The sequence below is a fragment of the Anolis sagrei genome, chromosome 8 (assembly GCF_037176765.1).
Source record: "Anolis sagrei isolate rAnoSag1 chromosome 8, rAnoSag1.mat, whole genome shotgun sequence".
NCBI classification, from domain to species: domain Eukaryota; kingdom Metazoa; phylum Chordata; class Lepidosauria; order Squamata; family Dactyloidae; genus Anolis; species Anolis sagrei.
In genome coordinates, this window is record NC_090028.1 from 23,701,506 (window position 1) to 23,728,003 (window position 26,498).

At 39.9% G+C, this 26,498-nt stretch overlaps 1 long non-coding RNA gene across 2 annotated transcripts in view; it reads right to left on the reverse strand.

The window, feature by feature from the left end:
* LOC132783091 (uncharacterized) overlaps positions 1-19,367 on the reverse strand; it is a 44,397-nt gene extending 25,030 nt beyond the window's left edge. Inside the window, exon 1 of one of the 2 annotated variants that reach the window (XR_010910270.1) lies at positions 19,043-19,367. This is a non-coding gene — a long non-coding RNA (uncharacterized lncRNA). The remainder of the gene's footprint in view (positions 1-19,042) is intronic. The other variant, XR_009632126.2, reaches the window with a different exon arrangement.
* Between the last annotated feature and the right edge of the window lie 7,131 nt (positions 19,368-26,498).

The following is a 26,498-nucleotide window of genomic DNA, read 5'->3' on the forward strand; positions in this document are numbered from 1 at the left end:
AATATTCTATATTATATATTATGCACTTTATTTCTAATTTGTTGTAGTTATTATTATTATTATTATTATTATTATTATTATTATTATCCTGCCTTTCTCCCCATAGGATTTCAAGGTGTCTAACAATGACATGACCCGACACATACATAATAACGTAAAAACAAGGCAAATACATATACATACAAATACAAAAGTGAATAAAACTATGTGTATTTGTGCCATGAATACCCAGGCTAAAACATAATTAAAATTACATTGAAAAACTAAACATTTTCCCTTCATCCCATATGTGTGTGTGTATATATATATATATATATATATATGTGTGTGTATGTATATATGTGTGTGTATCTACCTATCTGATAGATAAAACTCCAGAAAGAGAGATGGACGAAAAGTCAGTTCCCGAACCTGGATCTTGATCTGCTTTGGTTTGACAGCCGTCCTATCTTCCAAAGAAATGCCAACACTTTATTAATTTTACGTACTTTATTTTTACCCGGCCTTCCTTCCTTCCAATATAAGGGCTCTTTATTGGGGAACTTGTTGCAATTTCCCCACAGTAATGTTTTTGGAGACTTTCCAAAGATACACCAGCCATCTATCATGTTAATAAGAAATAATACAGGGCGAAATGAAGGCTTCCCTTTGAAGATTCATAGTCCCTTTTTTTTTGCCTTCGATGTCACTTTGAAGAATATTGTCGTCCCGTAACTTACGGCAAAGTTTCTTTACAAACCCAGTTAACTTCTCTTTGGCTTTATTTCAAAATGTATTTAATAAAATATGTGGGGTTTTTTAGTAATCGCTATCGATAGCCACCCACCCATCCATGTTTTTAAATTAACCTTTAAAACAATATTGTGTGTGTGTGTGTTAAACAGCCTGCAAAGACAATAAGTCCTCACCACAAAAAAGCAGCACAATACCCTTTCAGATGCAATGCTTTGCTTTCCATTTCTCTCTTTGAAAGAGCTGTTGCCTTTTTAAAACCTATATTTTGTCATTATATATATATATATATATATATATATATATATATATATATAATACTAGCTGTGCCCTGCCACGCGTTGCTGTGGCTTTTAGTAAGAGTTTTGAAGTCTGTGCCTGGCCTCTCTTCCTTCCTTCACTCGCCCTCTTTCCCTCTTTCTCTCTCTCACACTCCTTCCTTTCCCCTCTTTCTCTCTCTCTCTCTCTCTCCCTCTCTCTCTCTCTCTGGCATCCCTCCGTCCTCCCCCTTCTTTATGCTTGTGTGTAAACTTGAGTATCTTCTGTTGGTCATGGGGGTTCAGTGTGGCATGTTTGCCCCAATTCTGTCGTTGGTGGGGTTCAGGATGCTCTTTGAGTTTTGGTAAACTCTGAATCCCAGTGACTACAACTCCCAAATGTCAAGGTCTTTTTCCCTCAAACTCCATCTGTGTGGATATTAGGGCGTATTGAATGCTTTGGTCCGGATCCATCATTGTTGTCTTCCAAGTCGCCCCCTCCCTTCTCCCCACCCCTTCCCTCCCTGAGTCACTCCTTCCCTCCTCCCCCCCCTCCGGAAAGACACGCCCCCTCCCTTCGCCCCACCTCTTCTCTTCCTGATTGACTCCTGGAAGGAAAGGGGTGGGGCGAAGGGAGGGGGCGTGTCTTTCCGGAGGGGGTGGGAGGAGGGAAGGAGTGACTCAGGGAGGGAAGGGGTGGGGCGAAGGGAGGGGGCGAATTTGAAGACACGCCTCCTCCCTTCTCCCCACCCCTTCCCTCCCTGAGTCACTCCTTCCCTCCTCCCACCCCCTCCGGAAAGACACGCCTCCTCCCTTCGCCCCACCCCTTTCCTCCGTGACTCACTCCTTCCCTCCTCCCTCCCTCTCCGGTTAGACACGCCCCCTCCCTTCACCCCACCCCTTTGTGTGTGCCACGCGGGGGGGGGTGAGGGGCGGCGCGTGCACGCGTGGCGGGGAGTTTGCACCGCGCACGTGTGTGTGTGCCGCGCGGGGGGAGGGGGGGAGGGGCCGTGCGTGCGCGCGTGCCGGGGAGTTTGCGCCAGTGCGCATGTTCAGTTGTTTTGCGGTGTTTTTGTCGTTGTTGTGGTGTTTTTTTTTTAATTTGGAGTACATTAGTTTGTACCGAGTGGGTTGTCCTAGGGGCATGGCAATTCTGGTTCAGTTTCGTTGGGGGGTTGTGGAGTTATACGGCTCCGTACGACGCCCCTTACAGATTTATATTATAGATGACAACAGAGAGAGAGAGAGAGAGAATGGTGCATATAACATCTTTCCACTATATATATATATATATATATATATATAGGAAAGATATTATATGCACCATTCTCTCTCTCTCTCTCTCTGTTGTCTATCTATCTATCTATCTATCTATCTATCTATCTATTGATCTATCTATCTATCTATCTATCTATCTATATACTGTAAATACTCGAGTATAAGCCTAGTTTTTCAACCCCTTTTTTAGGCTGAAAAAGCCTCCCTCGACTTATACTCGAGTTAAGGTTATTTATTATTTTACTCTCTTATTAGTATTATTTATTATTTAATCTTTTACTCTATTTGTTATTATTATTACATTTACATTATTTTACTCTATTATTATCATTATTACATTTATTATTTTTCTCTATATATTATCATTTTATTACATTTTTATAGTACTCTATTATTATTACATGCATTATTTTACTCTATTATTATTATATTTACATTATATTACTCCATTATTATTTTATTATGTTTATTATTTTACTCTATTTATTATCATTTTATTACATTTTTATTGTACTCTATTATTATTACATGTATTATTTTACTCTATTATTATTTTATTACATTTATTATTTTACTCTATTATTATTATTGTTATTACATTTGTTATTTTACTCTATTATTACTGTTATTATTACATTTCCATTATTTTACTCTATTATTATTTTTATGACATTTATTATTTCACTCTCTTTATTACTATTGGAAGGATACACAAGCACATTTACACTGAAGAAGGTTAGAATAATGGTTTAATCAGAGTTCGACATAAATTACAGTTTTATGTAAAAATTCAAAAACATTTCACCTCCTGATGCCTCAATTAATTTAATTTCATTGGTATCTATTTTTTATTTTGAAATTGGCCCATAGCTACTGCATTTCCCATCCTTGGCTTATACTCGAGTTAATATGATTTCCCAGTTTTTTGTGGTAAAATTAGGCACCTCGGCTTATATATACTCGACTTATACTCGAGTATATACGGTATATATGAAAAATATGAAACAGACCACAAATTGCTCAAACAAATCAAATAAAGGAGACTTCCTTCTTTCCTTCTTCTTTCCTTATTCCTTCCTTTCCTTCATTCCTCCTTTCTTTCTTTCTTTCCTTCCTTCTTTCCTTCCTTCCTTCCTTCTCTTCCTTCCTTCCTTCTCTCCCTCCCTTCCTTCTCTTCCTTCCTTCCCTCCTTCCCTTTCCTCCTACTTTCCTTCCTTTGTTCTTTGCTTCCTTACTTTGTTCATTCCTACCTTCCTTCTTTCCATCCTTCTCTTCCTCTCTTCTCTCCCTCCCTTCCTTCTCTTCTTTCCTTCCCTCCTTCCCTTTCTTCCTTCTTTCCTTTCTTTGTTCTTTCCTTCCTTCCTTTGTTCATTCCTACCTTCCTTCTTTCCATCCTTCTCTTCCTTCCTTCTCTCCCTCCCTTCCTTCTCTTCTTTCCTTCCCTCCTTCCCTTTCTTCCTACTTTCCTTTCTTTGGTCTTTCCTTCCATCCTTTGTTCATTCCTACCTTCCTTCTTTCCATCCTTCTCTTCTTTCCTTCTCTCCCTCCCTTTCTTTTCTTCCTTCCTTCCCTCCTTCCCATTCTTCCTACTTTCCTTCCTTTGTTCATTCCTACCTTCCTTCTCTCCATCCTTCTCTTCCTTCCTTTCCTTCCTTTTCTTCCTTCCTTCCTCCCTCCCTCCCTCCCTCCCTCCCTTCTTTCTTTCTTTCTTTCTTTCTTTCTTTCTTTCTTCATTTTCTTCCTTCCTTCTTTCATTTTCCTTTCTTTCTTTCTTTCTTTCTTCATTTTCTTCCTTCCTTCTTTCCTTTTTCCTTCCTTTCTTCTTGGACCATATTAAATTAAACATGCATACATGCATATTCTAAAGATATTTGTTAATTCTTTGTATAATTTATTTTTATTATTAAACTAAATCCCATAAAATGGGATAAATAGGATAAAATTGAGCGCATTCGCTTTCAGACAAATTGTGAAAAGATTGAGATTGTTTTCTGGCATTGATTGGGAATGTGAACCTATAAGAAAAATAGAAAGCTGTAGCCTATGAAAATAGTTGGGGGGGGGGGGTTCTCTTCCACATAATAAACATAATCAAAAATTTAAAAAACAAATGCTTAGTAGCGATTGAAACATTATTATTCTCCAAAACCTTATGGAAAGATAATCTTGTGGGCAGATAATATAGTCTATCCGTGTGTGTTCAATGTAAATATGTCAAAGCCAAATTTGCTAGCATAATAAGATCTCAAATTCCGGGGAGGGTTCAGAGCCACATTTCAAGAAATTGCAGAATACTAATCTAGAATACTATTGGTCCTAAAATGCAAAATCCCATGGCAATAATTGATCATAATTAATATATAATCTAATGTAGTACTCAATTGTTCTTAAGTTATGCTTGAACTAAACTAGTGTAGTCCTACTGAAGCTGAAATAAAGCTTTCCTATTTTCACCAATAACTCTATATGTTATTTATTGAAATAAATAAGAATTATGAAAAGGATTATGTAGCATAAATTCAAAATATACTGAAAATTCACATTCACACATTCAAATCCAGTGGCTTCCTCTATTGATTTTAAACAACTGGATATATGAGGTGAGTCAAAAAGTTTTGCCTCCTGTGTCATAACAACGTTATTAATGAACCTATAACCACAGAAGTTGCTCCAGATCCTAGCCTGAATTGTCCTCTATACAAAACTACCATTCAACAGAGTCACCATCAATTTGGATACATTTGAGCCATTGTTTAACCCGGGCATGAGAACCATTCTGGAAAAATTCAGGTTTTTGCTTCGTGACCCATGATTTTAAAGCTGTTTGAACCTCATTCAAGTCATTGAATTTGAAACCACATCAGTTGTCTCTCAGAGGTCCAAACAGGTCAAAGTCAGAAGGGGCTAAATCATCAACATTCTTCAAGCGATGATGGATTTCCTGAGGTGCACATTAACCTTTTTTTTTGGCCAGAAATTCAATGATGACTCTTTCTTTTAACTTCAGATTCATGGTTCTAATCTAGTGTTTCTCAACCTGGGGGTCGGGACCCCGGGGGGGGGGGGTCATGAGGGGGTATCAGAGGGGTCACCAAAGACCAGTAGAAAACACAGTATTTTTTGTTGGTCATGGGGGTTCTGTGTGGGAAGTTTGGCCCAATTTTATCATTGGTGGGGTTCAGAATGCTCTTTGATTGGAGGTGAACTATACATCCCAGGAACTACAACTCCCAAATGTTGAGTCTCTTTTCCCCAAACTCCACTAGTGTTCACATTATTGAGCATTCATGCCAATTTTCATCCAGATCCATCACTGTTTGAGACCACAGTGCTCTCTGGATGTAGGTGAACTACAACTCCAAAATTCAAGGTCAATGGCCACCAAACCCTTCCAGTATTTTCTCTTGGTCATGGGAGCTCTGTATGCCAAGTTTGGTTCAACTCTATCGTTTGTGGAGTTCAGAATGCTCTTTGATTTTAGGTGAACTATAAATCCCAGCAACTACAACTCCCAAGTGACAAAATAACCCACCCACCTACCCCCAATATTCAAATTTGGGCGTATCGGGTATTTGTGCCAAATTTGGTCCTGGAAATGAAAATACATTCTGCATATCGGATATTAACACTACAATTCAGAACAGTAGCAAAATTACAGTTGTGACGTAGCAACAAAAATAATGTTATAGTTGGGGGTCACCACAACATGAGGAACTGTATTATGGGGTCGTCGCATTAGGAAGGTTGAGAAACACTGTTCTAATCAGTCAATCTGAACAAGCAAAGGCTCTCTCGGGAGAGGAAGGTTCCCTCTGTCCTCTCATGCACACATAGTTCAGTAGTTGGGAAAGAAAGAAAAGTTGGAGCAATGGAGGCATTACTTTTTGACCGGCCCTCATATATGCACATATGTGTATATACATTAATTAGTGTGGATCTAGAAACCATGTAAATTAAAGCAGACTGGAAAGAAACAGTTGCGATACCAATTTAAAGCAAAAATGCAAATAAATCAATTTGGAAAGATAGTATAAGTACTACATTTGGAAAAAAATACTAACAAATAAAAAGAGATTGCAGATGTTTATTAAACAATCCCAAAGGGAAATTGCTATAGGAAAAAAAGCCCAGGTGATTTGGATTTTCCAAACCACAAGCTATAGATTTCCATGGAAAATTCATTGTAGAATTTGCTTGGGCCGGTATATATGTCCATGATTTCCTCTTTTGAGCAAGCCGCTCCTTGAATGTTTGCTCGTGATATTATTTGCATATATTTATTTTTGCTCACTGTTTCATTGCAGTTTCTTTATTATTATTATTATTATTATTATTATTATTATTTATTTGACTTATTTACCGCTACTCCCAATTTGGCTCGGAGCGGTTTACAGCAGTAGATTAAAACAATACAATTAACTTTAAAATACAATAAAAAGTTAAGTTGCAGGTTTCGTTAATTCATGCTGCAAGATTTCTGATGGCATTTTAAATATAATATAATGTAGTATTTGATAAGCTTAAAAGAACCGTTTTAGTAGAATTGTGAAGGAAAACAGTAGAATCAAAATGATCTATTATATGAAAAGGGATATGTGTCACAATGTGTAAAATGTATATCGCTTTTCCTACGATAATAATAGTAATGAGGCAATTATACTCAATTAAAAATTGGAGGAAAAAAGAATAATAAAGGAAGGGTGAAAATAAATGTTCAGGGTGTTTATTTCTTGCTCTTACTTTGATTACAATATTCTGCAGCCTATATGAATGTGAACAAATATTCAGCAGAATATGGAAAACATCATCATCATCATCATAATCAGGCAATTATATTTAAAATGAGAGGACAAAATAATCATAAAAAGGATAAAAATAACATGTTCAGGGTGTTTATTCTGCGTCCTATATGAATATGGACAAATATTCAATTGAATACGGAAAACCTTATTATTGTTGCTGTTGTTGTTGTTGTTAGGCAATTATACTCTATTAAAATGGGGGGAAAGAATAATAAAGAAAGGGTAAAAATAACACGTTCAAGGTGTTTATTCCTTGCTGTTGCTTAGATTACAATATTCTGCGTCCTATGTGAATATGGACGAATATTCGGCCAAATATGGAAAACCTTATTATTAATAATAATATGAATATTCAGCAGAATATGGAAAATCTTGTTGTTGTTGTTGCTATGAAGCAATTATACTCAATTAAAATGGGAGGAAAAATAATCATAAAGAAAGGGTGAAAATAACACATTCAGGGTGTTTATTCCTTGCTGTTGCTTTGATTACAATATTCTGCATCATATGCGAATATGAACGAATATTCGGCCGAATATGGAAAACCTTATTATTATTATTATTATTATTATTATTATTATTATGCATATGAATGAATATTCAGCTGAATATTGAAAATCTTGTTGTTGTTGTTGCTGTTGTTGTTGTTGTTTTTATAAGGAAATTATACTCAATTAAAAATGGGAGGAAAAATAATAACAAAGGAAGGATAAAAATAACATTTTTGGGGTATTTATCTCTTGCTCTTGCTTAGCTAATGATATTCTGCATCCTATATGAATATGGACCAATATTCGGCCGAATATGGAAAACATTATTATTATTATTATTATTATTATTATGAATATTCAGCAGAATATTGAAAATCTTGTTGTTGTTGTTGTTTTTATAAGGAAATTATACTCAATTAAAAATGGGAGGAAAAATAATAATAAAGAAAGGGTAAAAATAACATTTTCGGGGTGTTTTTCTCTTGCTCTTGCTTAGATAACGATATTCTGCATCCTATATGAATATGGACCAATATTCAGCCGAATATGGAAAACCTTATTATTATTATTATTATTATTATTATTATTATTATTAATATGAATATTCAGCAGAATATTGAAAATCTTGTTGTTGTTGTTTTTATAAGGAAATTATACTCAATTAAAAATGGGAGGAAAAATAATAATAAAGAAAGGGTAAAAATAACATTTTTGGGGTATTTATCTCTTACTCTTGCTTAGATTACGATATTCTGCATCCTATGTGAATATGGACCAATATTCGGCCGAATATGGAAAACCTTATTATTATTATTATTATTATTATTATTATTATTATTATGCATATGAATGAATATTCAGCTGAATATGGGAAATCTTCTTCTTCTTCTTCTTCTTCTTCTTCTTGTTATTATTATTATTATTATTATTATTATTATTATTATTATTATGAGGCAATTATACTGAATTAAAAATGGGAGGAAAATAATCATAAAGAAATACCACTTTGGGGGTGTTTATCCCTTGCTCTTGCTTTGATTACAATATTCTGCTTCCTATGTGAATATGGACGAATATTCAGCCGAATATGGAAAACCACAGAATTTAACTAAAACGAGTTATTGCCAAAAAAAATTCCACTTTATTTCAAGTGCAAACATGCGACCGAATATTTCTGAAGCCTCGACCTCAGCATTTTGTTATTCTTCCAGATAAATGGTTGTTTTGTAAATCTGTTTTAATGCATCGAAAGTCTGCGAAGTCGAGATACAGATCAGGAAGAAGTTGGCCAAGAAGTTCCCTCTTTGCCCATTAGGGGGCATTGCGACTTCTGCAGAGCAAACCTGGGAATATCCTCTCTGTTTGCAAAAAAATGCAAGCATTTAGCATGGATTTGACCTTCTTATTGCCGATTAAATGCTTAAAACACCAACTTACTGTAAAATCCATCATTGAACAGTTTAAACAAATATTGTTAGCTGGTAAAAATTGTTATTTTGATCCATTGTAAAACAAAAGGAAAGGAAGATGGATCTTCTCAAACTAGTATTCACACATTTCAATATGGAATACTAAGATGTTTTTGCCCGTTCTATATTGAATATTCCATCCATTCCAAAAATTCATTTGAAAGTGTATTTATCCAATATGAAATTCCTTAGTACTCCAATTCTAGACAAAAAAAGTATAAGAAAACTTTCATGTAATAATAATAATAATGATAATAATTATTTAATTAATAACAATTAATAATTAATAATAATTTGTTGTTGTTGTTTAGATATTACCTGCCTCTCCTTATGGCAGAAAATAGTTAAAATACGTCATCATAACGAAATACACTAATCAAAAAGCATATATTAAAACATATTTGTATAAAATTCACATATGAAATGTATTGCTTCTCTGGATAGATGTAGACGCCGGACAACACCAGGTCAAAGATTCTAGGGAAGTAATGCTACCCATGCTCTATTCCGCTTTGGTTAGACCACACCTGGAATATTGTGTCCAACTCTGGGCACCATAATTCAAGAGAGATATTGACAAGCTGGAATGTGTCCAGAGGAGGGTGACTAAAATGATCAAGGGTCTGGAGAACTCACAACAACACAATCCTATGGAATTCAATGGGACGCAAGTCACCAAAGATATATATATGGAAAATTTTGAATTGTAAGTGCATATCAGCGGTAAGTATTTTTCTTCTCATATTTCTTTTTCTGAAGGAAAAAAGTGGCAAAAGTTATGCCAACTCAATCAACCTAAACATTCCTTCTTGAGAGCAAATTCTGGAGCAAGCGGTAATGCACATTGCCTATCAATCACAATAAAACAAAAGCAACCTATTTTGTGCCCAACATAATAGGCATAAAAGGCGTCTTTGCAACCTTTGGAGATCATTTCCAAACAAAGTGTTCGCTTTTTCTGATGCGAGCACATTTCTCACCCTTATGTGTCAAGAATTTCATTTCATTTCTGTTCTGTTATGGATAGATTATTATTATTATTATTATTATTATTATTATTATTATTATTATTATTATTGTCGTGTCAGGAGCAACCGCTCCTGTTGTGAGAGAATTGGCCGTCTGCAAGGACGTTGCTCAGGGGACGCCTGGATGATTTTTGATGTTTTATCATCCTTGTGGGAGGCTTCTCTCATGTCCCCGCATGAGGAGCTGGAGCTAATAGAGGGAGCTCATCCGCCTCTCCCTGGATTCGAACCTGCGACCTGTCGGTCTTCAGTCCTGCTGGCACAGGGCTTTAACCCACTGCGCCACCGGGGGCTCCTGATAGATTATTATAATCAGTGGTAATGGCTCTGGAGAATGGAGAGCTTTATATCAATCCGGTTCGAAGGGACGTATTAATCTGCAATTAGTAAATTGAACTAATGTGGTCTTTTAGCCCGGATTTCAGACAAAACACCTGGAGGGAGGGCCGAAGTTGGCCTGTGCCTGGTGTAGATGCATCTTAATGAATTTGTTCAAGTTTTCTTGTTTTTCTAAGCAGCCTTTTAGAGAAGGGAAACGCTGGTCCTGTAAATGCACTTTCTCAATCGCCTAGTGTTCTTTTTTATTCCTCCCTGGTGAAATCTCATTTCAGAGAAGTGTTTGGGCGAATTAATAAATAGCGCAGTTCGTTTCTGTTTAGTTTCAAGGCAGTGGCCAGTGACAAGTGACAACTGGCACTTGGCCCAATGTGTGCATGTGTGTGCTTCTCTCCACCCCGCTTTTATTTATGAAACTAAATGGGTAAACAAACAAATACAAAGGGAAACTTCAACACCGAGGTTCTCAAAGATACAAAGTGAAAACACTCCCTGACATCATGCCGCATTCATTGGTTTGGAAGGCATTACAAGGAATGGGTTAGGGCAGGCATGTAGCTGGGAGGGGGGGGGGGAGCTTGTGGGGCTTGAGCCCCCCCCCCCCAATTCTCATGGTGGTCTGCGACATGTCATATGCATGGGGGTATTGGGGTAAGTAGATGCAGACTGTAGCCAGGAAATCAGAAGACGCTTACTTCTTGGGAGGAGAGCAATGTCCATTCTCGATAAAATAGTAAAGAGTAGAGACATCAGACTGGCAACAAAGATCCGCCTAGTCAAAGCCATGGTATTCCCTGTAGTCACCTACGGATGTGAGAGCTGGACCTTAGGGAAGGCTGAGCGAAGGAAGATCGATGCTTTTGAGCTGTGGTGTTGGAGGAAAGTGCTGAGAGTGCCTTGGACTGCGAGAAGATCCAACCAGTCCATCCTCCAGGAAATAAAGCCCGGCTGCTCATTGGAGGGAAGGATACTAGAGACAAAGTTGAAGTACTTTGGCCACATCATGAGGAGACAGGAAAGCCTAGAGAAGACAATTATGCTGGGGAAAGTGGAAGGCAAAAGGAAGAGGGGCCGACCAAGGGCAAGATGGATGGATGGCATCCTTGAAGTGACTGGACTGACCTTGAAGGAGCTGGGGGTGGTGACAGCCGACAGGGAGCTCTGGCGTGGGCTGATCCATGAGGTCACGAAGAGTCGGAGGCGACTGAACGAATGAACAACAACAAGGGTAGACCCTCTTTCACTTAGACTCAGCCCCCCTGAACCAAACTCAGCCCCCCCCCCCATCAAAATCCTGGCTACGGGCCTGGGTTAGGGTGTTGTTGGGTGCATTTATGTTGTAGAATTAATGCTGTTTGACACCACTTGCATTGCACTGACTCAATGGGTTTGTGGGATTTGTAGTTTAGTGAGACACCAACACTTTTTTGCAGTGAAATACTGGTCAAATCACAATTCCGGCTCCATCTACACTGCCATATAAAACAGATTATCAAAGCAGGAGCCCCCGATAGCATAATGGGTTAAACCAGGGATCCTCAAACTAAGGCTGGGGGCCGGATACGGCCCTCCAAGGTCATTTACCTGGCCCTCGCTCAGGGTCAACCTAAGTCTGAAATGACTTGAAAGCACACAACAACAACAACAGCAGCAGCAGCAGAAGCAGCAATCCTATCTCATCAGCCAAAAGCAGGCCCACACTTCCCATTGCAATACTAAGTTTATATTTGTTAAAATTGTTCTTCATTTTTATTATTATTGTTTTTAAGTGTTTTTTTGTACTACAAATAAGATATGTGCGGTGTGCATAGGCATTCATTCATGTTTTGTTTTTTTTCAAATTATAATCCGGCCCTCCAACAGTTTGAGGGATTGTGACCTGGCCCTCTGTTTACAAAGTTTGAGGACCCCTGGGTTAAACCCTTGTGCTGGCAAGACTGCTGACAGGCAGGTCAGAGGTTCGAATCCAGGGAGAGCGCGGATGAGTCCCCTCTGCTAGCTCCAGCTCCCCATGCAGGGATATGAGAGAAACCTTCCTTAAGGTTTCTCTCATCAAAACATCTGGGCGTCCCCTGGGCAATATCCTTGCAGATGGCCAATTCTCTCACACCAGAGGTGGCTTGCAGTGTCTCAAGTCGCTTCTGACACACACAAAAATCAAAGCAAATAATCCACATGATCTGCTTTGAACTGGATAATATGACTCTGCTCTGCCATATAATCCAGTTCAAAGCAGATAAGTTAGATTTTCTATGACAGTGTAGAAGGGGCCTCATATAATCCAATTCCTTGCAGATACTGGATTATATGGCAGTGTACATCCATCCAGACTCCCATGAAGACCACCAAAGGATGCTGTGATTTTGTGATGTGATTTTATATGCTTTCCTGGCTTTCCCCTGTGTTGTTTTAATATTAATGTTGTTTAATACTCTTTTAATATGTGTATATTTTAAGTTGTATTGAAATGCTTGTAGTTGTGAGCTGCCTTGAGGCCCCTTACACACAGTTGTATAAAATTTTACCTGTCCGAATGGATTCTACCCTATGAACCGACAAGGTTGTTAAGATCTTCTGGAGAGGCCCTGCTCTTGGTCCCACCACCCTCGCAATCACATCTGGTGGGGGACGAGGGACAGGGCCTTCTCGGTGGTGGCCCCTCGGCTCTGGAACTCTCTCCCACTGGAGATTAGAACTGCCCCTTCTCTCCTGACTTTTAGAAAGCTGGTGAAAACTTGGCTCTGGAATTTAGCATTTGATGAGTGAGTCAATACCTCTTGACCACACGGACGGATGGTGATGAATTGCGATTTCATTCTGACGACTTGGCCTTATGTAATTATATGATTGTATTTTAATGTATTTTATGTATTAGTGTGATGTTGTAAACTATTGTTTTTGAATCTTTTGTTGTGAACCGGCCTGAGTCCCTCTTCGGAGGTTGAGAAGACCGGTATATAAAAGTTATAAATAAATAAATAAATAAATAAATAAATATAAAATCCACACTGAACTGGATTATATGGCAGTGCAGACTCAGATAACCCAGTTCAAAGCAGATATTGTGGATTGTCTGCCTTGATATTCTGGGTTGCGTGACTGAGTCTCCGTATGGAGAGAAAAAGTGGCTTATAAATAATAATAATAATAATAATAATAATAATAATTCCATAGCATTGAGTCATGAGAGTTAAAGTGGGATCAAATGGCATTCATTCTACGTGTTTTCTACAATGTTTCTACAATGCACTCTAATATGTCCAACCAATCTTTCCTGATACGGTCGGGAGAAAACAATTCTAAGGTTGGCCCTTGGAAAACACAAGTAAGTAGGGAATAGATGCCTCAGGCAGCAGATTTTGCTGTGCTGAATGGACAACAAACTTTGACTTAGAATTTCACCCTTCTTGCATTTTTGCAAGCGGTGCTTGTGGGATTTTCCAGCTCAGGAGCCAGAAGAACTTGGCCAGTCCATCCGTGGAGGTGGCACCGAGTCTTGGGCTGAACATTTCCCATCTAGCCACCTAATTAAGGTTGAGGCCAGCTAAGAAACTCTGGACCGGGGACTTCCTTGCCCAGAACAAGCTCCCCTTTCAGTGATTTTTTTTAATTGCCACAATTTCCTGTTCCGATGTTGAATTTAATAGCTGAGTCTTTTCTTATTGAATTTTAGTGATTTATGCTCATGGGTTGTACACACACACACACACATTAGAAAAAGCATCTACATTGCCCTATATCCCAGGATATAACCCGGAATATCAAGGCAGAAAATGCCACAATATCTGCTTTGAGGGAGCCCCTGGTGGTGCAGTGGGTTAAACTGCTGAGCTGCTGAACTTGCAGACCAAAAGGTTGCAAGTTCCAATCTGGGTAGCAGCATGAGCTCCCATCATAAGCTCCAGCTTCTGCCAACCTAGCAGTTCAAAAACATGCAAATCTGAGTAGATCAATAGGTACCGCTCTAGTGGGAAGGTAATGGCGCTCCATGCAGTCATGCTGGTCACATGACATTGGAGGTGTCTGTGGAAAATGCCGGCTCTTTGGCTTTTGAAATTGAGATGAGCACCAACTCCCAGAGCCAGACACGACTGGACTTAATGTCAGGGGGGAAAATCTTTATCTTACCTTTATCTGCTTTGAACTGGATTATGTGAGTGTACACCACCAGATAATCTGGGATGAGAAGACAGCCTGGGATCAGATCCTGGGATATAGAGCAGTGTAAATCCAGATTATCAAATCATATAATCCAGATTATCTGCTTTGAACTGAGTTATATGAGTCTACACAGCCAGATAATCTGTGATAAATAGACAATCTGGGATCAGATCCTGGGATTTAGGGCAGTGTAGATCCAGCCATAGTTAATTTTGCTAACTATGTAGGTTGGATCGACACTGCTATATAACTCAGAAACAGATAATCCAGATTATATGAGTATACACTGCCATATAATCCATTTCAAAGCAGTTAATCTGGATTTTATATGGCAGTATCGATGGGGCCCAATTCACTTGCTGACAATGGCTAAATCCAATGTTTTCTCTTAAGAAGGGTATAGCCATTGAATTCATTGAGTTGATAATTATTGAGCAATTGATTGAAGGATTGGATCCAACCATCAGGATGCCTGGTGATCAATTGATTGGTTCGGATTCTGTTAGGAGCATCCATTAATCTAAATTCCATTGGCTGTAACTAGAATAGACTCGATAGGGATTGCAAAAGTATTGACTTTCCAAGCTCCCATTAGTTGAAGGAGTCCATACTAGAAGTGTCTAATAACTCATCGAATCATAGAATCCTAGCGTTGGAAGAGGCCCTAAGGACCATCATGTATTCCTGCTGCCATGCAGGTATGCATGATCCAAGCCCTCCCAACAGATGACCACCCAACTTCTGTTTGAAAACCTGTGGAGAAGGAGACTCTGCTAGACTCCCAGACAACATATTCCACTGTTGAATAGTTCATACACTCAGGAAGTTTTCCTAATGTTTAAATGGAACCTCTTTTCCTGTAGGTTGAAGCCATTGCTCCAATGTGTCCCAGTTTCTGGCATCATCTTCATCTCCAATAGGATACCTTTTAAATATGTAAACATGGCTACCATCTCCCCTCTCAGCTTTCTCTTCTGCAAGATAAACACACCTAGTTGCACTTGGGCTGTTAGTTTCAATGGGATATGTTCATGGTGTGCCATGGGATGTCATTGGAGAAACTGGAGAAACCTCTTGAAGTTTGCAGACGACACCAAATTGGGAGGGATAGCCAATACTCCAGAGGAAAGGAGCAGAATTCAAAACGATCGAGAGCAGTACGTGTGAAAAAGATCTTGGAGTCCTCGTGGACAACAAGTTAAACATGAGCCAACAATGTGATGTGGCGGCAAAAAAAGCCAATGGGATTTTGGCCTGCATGAATAGGAGCATAGTGTCTAGATCTAGGGAAATCGTGCTGAAAGGAGAAGCCTGTCTATGTACATATGCTGGAATCTGCTCTGAGTCCCCTTGGGGAGATAGAGTGAAATAAAATAACTTATTATTATTATTATTATTATTATTATTATTATTATTATTATTGGAAATGGATGTCTAGGTCAGATTTTCTGCCCCATTCTAGCAAAATAAACAAATAAATAAATCCCAGATTGATGCAGCCCACCAGGGTGAGGATAGTGATAGAAATTGGTCTTGGTTAAGAAGTCAGTGGAACATAAAAGCAACATGTGTCGAGTGCATCACTGCTTTTGTCCTTTTCTGTAGTCTTAACACCACCCAAAAGAATGGTGCATGCATATTTTGTAGAATTTGGATGGCACCTGAAAATGGAACCTTTGGTGCAAGGACAAAAAAACATCCGAAGAATGCATCTCACTTGGCTGGAAACATGGAAAAATGGAAAAGGAATGCAGATGTTTTGAGAACTCTTGATGCGTCTTGATGTAAGGCCGGTATGGAAAAAAAAGCCCAACAGCAGACATTATGAACACATGTCGGATTTGTTGGAAGCATGGGAAACTTTGGCAGGGTGGCCAGATTTCCGGGAAGACGATCCAGAAATACTGGAACCACAATATTCGAATGGAATCCTGGCTTAAGCAAAGGAGGTTTGGCTGTTTCGTTGACAAAAGTGTAAAATTTGGGGGCCTTTCAGTTTGGGAAAAAGAGGGCATGGCGGAATATGATACGCTAAAATGCTATTAATGTGGATGAGTCACCAAATGAAACTGCTAGGCAATAGACACAAGGAAGACAGAATACAGATGCTCATGCCCCACAAGACGTGGCGGTGTTCAGTGGCTAACATGGCTTAGAGGGGAATTAAATAGATTAGGAATGTAGGAAGTCTTATATGGAGTCAAACCACCAATGCATCTAGTCCAGGATCAACTAGGATTGGCCTTAGTGCCACATTGGCACCGGGATTGTGGCGCAGCTGGCTGAGTGTCAGGTGCATTAAGATCACTCTGACCAAAAGGTCATGAATTCCAAGCCAGCCCGGTTTGGAGCGAGTTTCCAACCAATTGTGTAGCCTGTTGTCAACCTTTGCAACCTGAAAGACAGTTGCATCTGTCAAGTAGGAAAATTAGGTACCACCTTTTGTGGGGAGGCTAAATTAACTAATTTATGAGGCCATAAAAAAGACTCCAGCAAAGCACTCCAGCAAAAAGCATGCCGGGAATGCGGAAGTACTTCATCAGTGTCGCAGATGGACGATGAAAGTGACAGCTCCCCTGGCAGCCAGAAAAAGTTAAATAGCCTCTGTTTATGTCTGTATATGTTGTATGTCAAAATTGGCATTGAATGTTTGCCATGTATGTATACACTGTAATCCGCCCTGAGTTCCCTGTGGGGTGAGAAGGGCGGAATAGAAATACTGTAAATAAAATAAAAATAAATAATCGGGCTCTAGGTAAGAGACTTTCCTGGTGGTCTCCCATCCAAGAACTAACTAGGCCTGGCCTTTGACATAAGATCATGAGCCAAGCCCTCCCGACAAATGGCCATATACAGAGTGATAAGCAAATGAATTAATTAAAAAAAACTTTGCTTTGGCCCCATCTACATTGCCATATAAAATCCTGATTGCCTGCTTTGAACTGGATTATACGATAGTGTAGACTCATATAAATCAATTCAAATCAGATAATCTAGATTATCCGATTTGATAATCTGGATTATATCACAGTGTAGACTCATATAAATTAATTCAAATCAGATAATCTATATTGTCTCATTTGATAATCTGGATTATATCACAGTGTGGACTCATAAATCAATTCAAATCGGATAATCTAGATTATCCGATTTGATAATCTGCATTATAGTGCAGTGTAGACTCATATGTATCAATTCAAATCAGATAATCTAGATTATCCAATTTGATAATCTGGATTATATTACAGTGTGAACTCATAAATCAATTCAAATCGGATAATCTAGATTATCCGATTTGATAATCTGCATTATAGTGCAGTGTAGACTCATATAAATCAATTCAAATCAGATAATCTAGATTATCCAATTTGATAATCTGGATTATATCACAGTGTGAACTCATAAATCAATTCAAATCGGATAATCTAGATTATCAGATTTGATAATCTGCATTATAGTGCAGTGTAGACTCATATAAATCAATTCAAATCAGATAATCTAGATTATCCGATTTGATAATCTGGATTATATCACAGTGTGCACTCATAAATCAATTCAAATAGGATAATCTAGATTATCGGATTTGATAATCTGCATTATATTGCAGTGTGGACAGGGGCGGCTCAACCATTACGCAAAGTAAGCATTTTGCCCAGGGACGCTCTTGAGGCGCTCTTGGGGGAAAATAGACCTTGACATAGGCGACTTGTAGTTACTGGGATGTATAGTTCACCTACAATCAAAGAGCAACTACAACTCCCAAATGACGAAATCAATTTTTTTGAGTGAAGGACAGACATTGGGTTGTTAGGTGTCCTGTGTCCAAATTTGGTGTCAATTCATCCAGTGGTTTTTGAGTTCTGTTACTCCCACAAACGAACATTACATTTTTATTTATATAGATATTTGTATATATATAAATTAGTTCTTTCTCTCTCTCAGCCTCTCTTTCCTTGATAGGTTTGTCTTAGGGTCGCCATAAGTTGGGAGTGACTTGAAGGCACACAAAAACTTCCATGTTCAGAGACCATATACTCTTAATATCAGTAGATGGAATAAGCAGCCAGAAAGTGGTCTTCCATCCCCTACTTATGAGTTGCTTGAAAAGATTTGGTTGATGACTGTCAGGATACTTGGGTAGGTGGAAACTTGTAAACTGAGGAATAACCTTAAAGGTATATAGAAATTCCATATTGATAGGCATTGTACACTGAACATCAGTTGCCAGCGTAGGCAAATAACAGATCTGTGACATCTACACTTACGAGTTGCCTGCAAACATTTAACCGACGGTTGTCCAAAACCGGATTAGGTTGATCCAACTTGATCTGATCCAGCAAAGCTCTTTTTAACTCTGAACATTTCCACCCTAGGACTCAGGACTCATTGGATGCCTTTAGCATTTACATGTCTTTCATTGTCACTGCTGGTTTTTTAAAAAAGCCTTTCTCCTTTCAGAACAGAACAGAATAAATTCACAAGACTTACCCACAATGTGGAGGGTTGGATTTTCCCTTTTCTTCTCTCAGGAATTCTTCACTCAGTCGCTCTGTTCTGTTCCTTCTCCAGAAACTCAAAGTGGAAAGCAAAGCCTTTCCACCCTTTCCGTCCCCGTCCAACCCTCTTTTTTATTAAAAACAACAACAATCTTGCCTACCCGGAGACATTATTTATATACCTTATAAAAGCGTGTGCATATTTTTCAAGGGCCTTGAATATTCCTGATCTGTTAATCCCTTTCCCCAGAATTATGAAGTGAAGCATTTCGTTCCGTAGTGCGTTTGTCTCTGTGTGTCGTCGAAAGACATTCATTCGCTTCAGGCTTTGCCAAAACAACCAGAAAGGCTCACCAAAAGAGGAAGGAATGCCAAATAAAATGGCTCAGTGTCATTTTTAAAAAATCCATAGACCAATTGAAAGGGGTTTTCCTGCTAATCTTGCCTTGGGTTTGTGGGTAATTGAATCCGAATGACTAACCTTGTCAACTAGAGTTGGCAATAACTTTCTCTGTGACCACATTGATGCATTGTCATGAGTTGTTCAATATGGAAAAAGACCGATATCTATCTATCTATCTATCTATCTATCTATCTATCTATCTATCTATCATCTATCTATCTATCTATCTATCATCTATCTATCATCTATCTATCTATCTATCTATCTATCTATCTATCTATCATCTATCTTATCAACAATATCATACGAAAGCTGACTGGCACAACCTGGGGATCACAACCAGACACAGTGAAGACATCTGCCCTTGCGCTATGCTGCTCTGCTGCTGAGTATGCATGCCCAGTGTGGAACACATCTCACCACACTAAAACAGTACATGGATGGAGCAAGCACGATCCCCTGAGGCAGGCCGTTCTTCTGTTTCCGCCATCTGCTTCTCTGGCCCTGGAACTCAACAAAAAAGCTCCTGTTATGTAGCAGGTTTCCTATGAGGCGGTGAGGTGGTAGTCCTTTGTGATATTATACATTTTTTTCTCAGGAGGAGGCGGTGGTTTACAGTATCATAAGCTGCTGACAGGTCTATGACACAGTGAAGACATCTGCCCTTGCACTATGCTACTCTGCTGCTGAGTATGCTTGCCCAGTGTGGAACACACCTCACCACGCTAAAACAGTGCATGTGGCTCTTAATTACACATGCCGCATTATCACGGGGTGTCTGCGCCCTACACCACTGGAGAAACTACACTGTCTAGCCAGTATTGCACCACCTGACATCTGCCAGGAAGTAGCAGCCAATACTGAAAGGACCAAGGCAGTGACATCTCCTGTTTGAGTATCAGCCAGAACATCAATGACTTAAATCAAGAAATAGTTTTCTAAGATCTACAGAGACACTTGCTGGAAACCTCAGCAAGCGAGAGTCCAAAAGTGGCAGGCTCAAACCTAGAACCTCACTCAATGGCTGATACCAAATAGAGACTCCCCCCTGGGCACACAGAAAACTGGGCGACTTGGAAGGCGCTGAACAGACTGTGCTCTGGCACCACGAGATGCAGAGCCAATCTTAAGAAAGGATAGCTCTGTAAGTAAGCTTTTAATGCGAGGGCGTTAATTTAATGGCGTTTGGTTGTGTCCACAGTGGTCTGGCCTGGAATGAACATTCATATTGTCTACCTACCCTGAGAACCTATGATAAAGGGAAACATAAAAGGTTTTTAATACATCTATATAAATAAAAATTGTAATGTTCGTTTGTGGGATTTTTTTTTTTTGTCCTGTCAGGAGCATCCTGTTGTGAGAGAATTGGCCGTCTGCAAGGACGTTGCCCAGGGGACGGCCGGATGATTTTGATGTTTTATCATCCTTGTGGGAGGCTTCTCTCATGTCCCTGCATGAAGAGCTAGAGCTGATAGAGGGAGCTCATCTGCCTCTCCCCGGATTCGAACCTGTGACCTGTCGGTCTTCAGTCCTGCCGGCACAGGGGTTTAACCCTCTGCGCCCAAAAACAACTGGACAATTTGACACCAAATTTGGACACAAGAGACCTATCACGCCAATGAGTGAACATCACTCATAAAAACAAGAAAAAAATTACAACACATGCGCTAAACCACATATATACACAAACACACATATACAAACATATATGCATATATACATACACATATACATAGACAGGGCCACAGCAACGCGTGGCAGGGGATGGCTAGTGAATGAATAAACAAGAACAGCACCAACAAATATCCTGTTAAGTGTTGGTATAGAACCTTCATATTCCCAGGCAGTCAGTGCTGATCACTTGAATGCCCCTTTGAATAGTCTGACTGCTTCATGTGCAGAATTAGATTTTACTTTTACCAGTTGCTTGCATTGTAGCTCAGTATTTACATCTCCCCAGATCCCATCTGATTTTGGAAGCTAAGTAGAGTCATACCTACTTAACACTTGGGTGGGAGACCCAATGAATCCTGGGCGCTTTAGGTTCTATTTCAAAGGAAAGAACTGGCAAAACTACTCCTGAGTTTGCCTAGACTTAGGGCCCCTCCATACAGAATCATAGAATCATAGAATCAAAGAGTTGGAAGAGACCTCATGGGCCATCCAGTCCAACCCCTTTCTGCCAAGAAGCAGGAATATTGCATTCAAATCACCCCTGACAGATGGCCATCCAGCCTCTGTTTAAAAGCTTCCAAAGAAGGAGCCTCCACCACACTCCGGGGCAGAGAGTTCCACTTCTGAACGGCTCTCACAGTCAGGAAGTTCTTCCTCATGTTCAGATGGAATCTCCTTTCTTGTAGTTTGAAGCCATTGTTCCACGTCCTAGTCTCCAGGGAAGCAGAAAACAAGCTTGCTCCCTCCTCCCTGTGGTTTCCTCTCACATATTTATACATGGCTATCATATCTCCTCTCAGCCTTCTCTTCTTCAGGCTAAACATGCCCAGCTCTTTAAGCCGCTCCTCATAGGGCTTGTTCTCCAGACCCTTGATCATTTTTGTCGCCTTCCTCTGGACACATTCCAGCTTGTCCATATCTCTCTTCAGTTGTGGTGCCCAGAATTGGACACAATATTCCAGGTGTGGTCTAACCAAGGCAGAATAGAGCGGTAGCATTACTTCCCTAGATCTGGACACTATGCTCTTATTGATGCAGGCCAAAATCCCATTGGCTTTTTTTGCCGCCACATCACATTGTTGGCTATGTTTAACTTGTTGTCCACGAGGACTCCAAGATCTTTTTCACACGTACCGCTCTCGAGCGTGGCATTGTCCCCCATTTTGTATCTTTGCATTTTGTTTTTCCTGCCAAAGTGGAGTATCTTGCATTTGTCACTGTTGAACTTCATTTTGTTAGTTTTGGCCCATCTCTCTAATCCAGTGGTTCTCAACCTGGGGTCCCCAGATGTTTTTGGCCTTCAACTCCGAGAAATCCTAACATCTGGTAAACTGGCTGGGAATTCTGGGAGTTGTAGGCCAAAAACATCTGGGGACCCCAGGTTGAGAACCACTGCTCTAATCTGTCAAGATTGTTTTGAATCCTGCTCCTCTCCTCTGGAGTATTGGCTCTCCCTCCCAATTTGGTGTCATATGCAAACTTGATGACCATGCCTTCTAACCCTTCATCTACGTCATTAATAAAGATGTTGAACAGGATCGGGCCCAGGACAGCTATATAACCCAGAAAATCAAGGCAGAAAACCCCACAATATCTGCTTTGCACTTGGTTATCTGAGTCCACGCTGCCTTATATTCCAGTTCAAAACAGACAATGTGGAATTTTATTCAACTGTGTGGGAGGGGCCTTAGAAAATTGGCAATTTATGGGGTTTATTTATTTATTTACTTTACTTGTATACCACAGTTTCTCAGCCTAACAGGCGACTCAACGCGGTTTACAACAAGGATAAGATCAATCAACGATATACAATTTAAAACCATTAGAGCACAATATACAATATTGACACAACAATTGCCATAAGTCAACAGACTACTTGAAAGCACAGACACCCAGAGTTACATTATTTAAAGCTCAGGAAAGTAACAACTACAACAAATCCCTTAGGAGGTCAAGCAATTGTGCAAACCGTGACCATATTTGGTGAGCCCAGAACTAAAGCCACATTGGAATCAGAGTCTTCTTCCAGACGTCCATCAACCCCTCCATCAGCCAGCCTTCAGGGACCTTTGCAAAGTTGAAAAACTGACCTTTCCCCCACAAATGCAAACAAGTTGCCCATTCTCTGATTCCTGCAGGCAAAGCCTGATGTGTCCAGACCAGCCGTGACTCCCCTCCCTGTCCAAGACCCTGGAATTCCCCCAAAGGCGCCCAAGGGGTTAACCCGGAGGGGTCTTGCCATGGGAGGCCTCCAGCGGCCGGTCTCACGCTGACATGATGGCCAGGCTCATGTTTCACACTTAATTACTCCTTCAGCCATCACGCCTCCGAGAGATCGATGCGTTGCTCTGTTTAGGCCTCGCAGCTGTGAACTGTTTATTTACTTATCCTTCGGCAGGGAATGGATGTAATTTCAAGGTTCAGGACTCGACTACCCCTGCACCGTCTCCTCCAAAAAATGTGCCAGGTCTTTCCTTTAAACACTTCCATATTGCTTTGATGGAATCTGGATTCCAAAGCTGCTTCTTCTTTCGGAGGGTGTGGGAAAGGGTAATTGCTCTGAAGGACAAGTTATGATCAGAGGTGGACCAATGTTGATGTGCTCTCCTCTTTCTTTCTTTCTTTCTTTCTTTCTTTCTTTCTTTCTTTCTTTCTTTCTTTCTTTCTCAGAGGTGTGGGATGATGTTTTGCACACAAACATCACACCTTGGCAGGGGTCTCCAAAGGCCCAACACTCTCAAAGGGCACCAAATGGTCTCATTAAGATGTCCACCATCACTCGGGTACCAAATGGGATTTCACTTTCATGCCAGCTTTGTCAAGCAGTCCTGAAGGTGTGACTTCTCAAATTATGGGCCACCTGTGGGGGCCCAAAAACACATTGGCTTGGGTCTTTAATTCGCCTTCCGTAGGTGGAACAGAGCCGGCATTCACCGGACCGACAGGGCTTTTTCACCTCCTCCGTCCCACTGTTATCCCCTTGGCACCCCGAACCGACTTCTGAAAGTTGGAAGACCATTAGGAAATGGTGCAAGAAATTGCAGCTGCTTAAGGGAATTGGAGGAAAATGCTCTCTCCATCTTATGAATGGATCCATTATTCGGGCTTGTGGATAGATACTCAAATCTCTCCATTTGTATATGGGGAAGGAGAACTATTCCATTTTTTATTTTTTATTTTTTGCTTTTTCCCATGTTTTACTTTTGTGCATTGTGGCCCATTATTATGATCTAAAACCAACTTGAATGAAATCTTTACCAGATTCATGACTCTATATAGCCTTTTAATCCAGCCCCATCATTAGGATAATTTGAGGAGTGGTATCCTTAAGGTGCGTCCGCACAAAGGAATTACAATACTTCCATCCCACTTTAACTGGCCAATGCCTCCATCTATATAATCCTGAGATTTAAGGCATTATGTGATAAAAGTCGCTTTGAGTCCCCTTTGGGGAGATAAAGAGGAGTATCAAAATAATAATAATAATAATAATAATAATAATAATAATAATAATAATTTTATTTATATAGAATCATAGAATCAAAGAAGAGATCTCATGGACCATCCAGTCCAACCCCCTGCCAAGAAGATGATTGTTGTTGTTGTCACTCCTAATACAAAACCCCAAAATCATGGAGTTCATTTGGAGAAAACTCTGCAAGGTTTCCTTTTTTCTAAAAGGGATGAAGAAGAAGGACTTCTAAATGGAAAAGAATACTTCTGGGAAATTTTGGCACCATTCTACGAGCGGTATTTTTAAAGTAAGGTCCGTTTTGTTGTAGACACTAATAGTTCGCGTGCATACCGCAACGAGCGCGTGCGTCGTGTACCGGCATGCCTCGGGAACAACTGTGCTCAGTTTCCGCTCTGTAGCTAACCTGTACGGTTCTGTTCTGTGCTTTAAAAATGTGTAAGACTATCAACTCACACGCCGCATGTGAGGTTCGCTTAGTGAAACGGTTTTTGTCAGCAAGGAACCGGCCTGCTGCAGAAATTCATTGACAGATTTGTGAAGTGTACGGTGATACTGTTATGAGTGAAAGCAAAGTGCGTAAGTGGGTACGAGAATTCAAAGATGGCCGTGACAACGTCCATGATGAGGACTGCTCCGGTCGCCCTTCTTTGATTACAGATGATTTGGTGGCTCCAGTTGAAGCGAGTTTTTATGAAGAGGGTATTTTAAAATTGGTTCAGAGGTATGATAAGTGTTTGAACAAACTTGGCAACTATGTCGAAAAATAGAGTGAAGTATGTACTTTCGGAAAATAAATTTACTTTTTTGAAATAAACTTTCGTTGTGTACTTATGTTCCAACGGACCTTATTTAAAAAATACCCCTTGTATTTAAAAATAATGTGCTCACATTCAAACAATCTCAGACAATCAATGTATGCACACCCGCCAATCATTTCTCCATCAGTCCATTAACTGCTCTCCTCCCCAAGAATCAACAAGCTCCTCTTGTTTTGCAGCACAGCAGAGTTTAAGGGATTTAAAAAATAATACCTAACATGTAAGTGCATAAACGAACATGTGTATTACAGGGCAATTACAGCTTTACTCTGTAAGATAACAAAGAGATGCCAATTCACCCCTGGCAGATTAGCTAAAATACACACTTGTTTCTCATTGTAACAAGGAGATCAAACCCTCAGAAGCCACAAACAAAGGGGAGTATCCACATTGCACAACTAGAGCAGTTTGATGGCCCTTTAATTAACCATGGCTCCAATCCAGGGAATCCTCAGTTCTATAGTTTCATGTTGGGGAGGTTGAGGAGACATTTACACTGAAGAATCTTTAACTATTATACTATGGAATACTTAGAGTTGTAGTTTGGGGAGGCACCAGCATTCTTAGATGGAGGAGCCAAAAGACTTTGTAAAACAATAATAGGATTGGAGAAGTTTGGAGGATGCAATATGGTGGCCCGGCTGCCAATACAATTGCTATTGTGCTTATTTTCATTGGTAAAGGGTAAAATAATAATAATAATAATAATAATAATAATAATAATGGAAAAGAGTTTGTGCTATGAGTTTGTGCCAGGGGCATGCCTAGCCGTGCCCCTGGGAGATGTGGAAACATCTGCACCAAATGTAAACAGATGACTCACATGGAACAGAGGACCCAACAACTTGAGGACCGTATTAAGACCCTTAAGGACATTCGGGAACTCAAGCTGTTCTTGGACACCACACAGCACACAGTTCTAGACACGCAACAAACATCACACCAACATTATGGAGCAGCTTATGAGGAGATCACTTTAGATGGACAACCCTCAGGCCTGGAGGAATGTCACCCTTAGAAAGAGACATAGGACCAGGAAGCCTCTTCAGAATACTGCTGCTCCGCTGCAGTTACACAA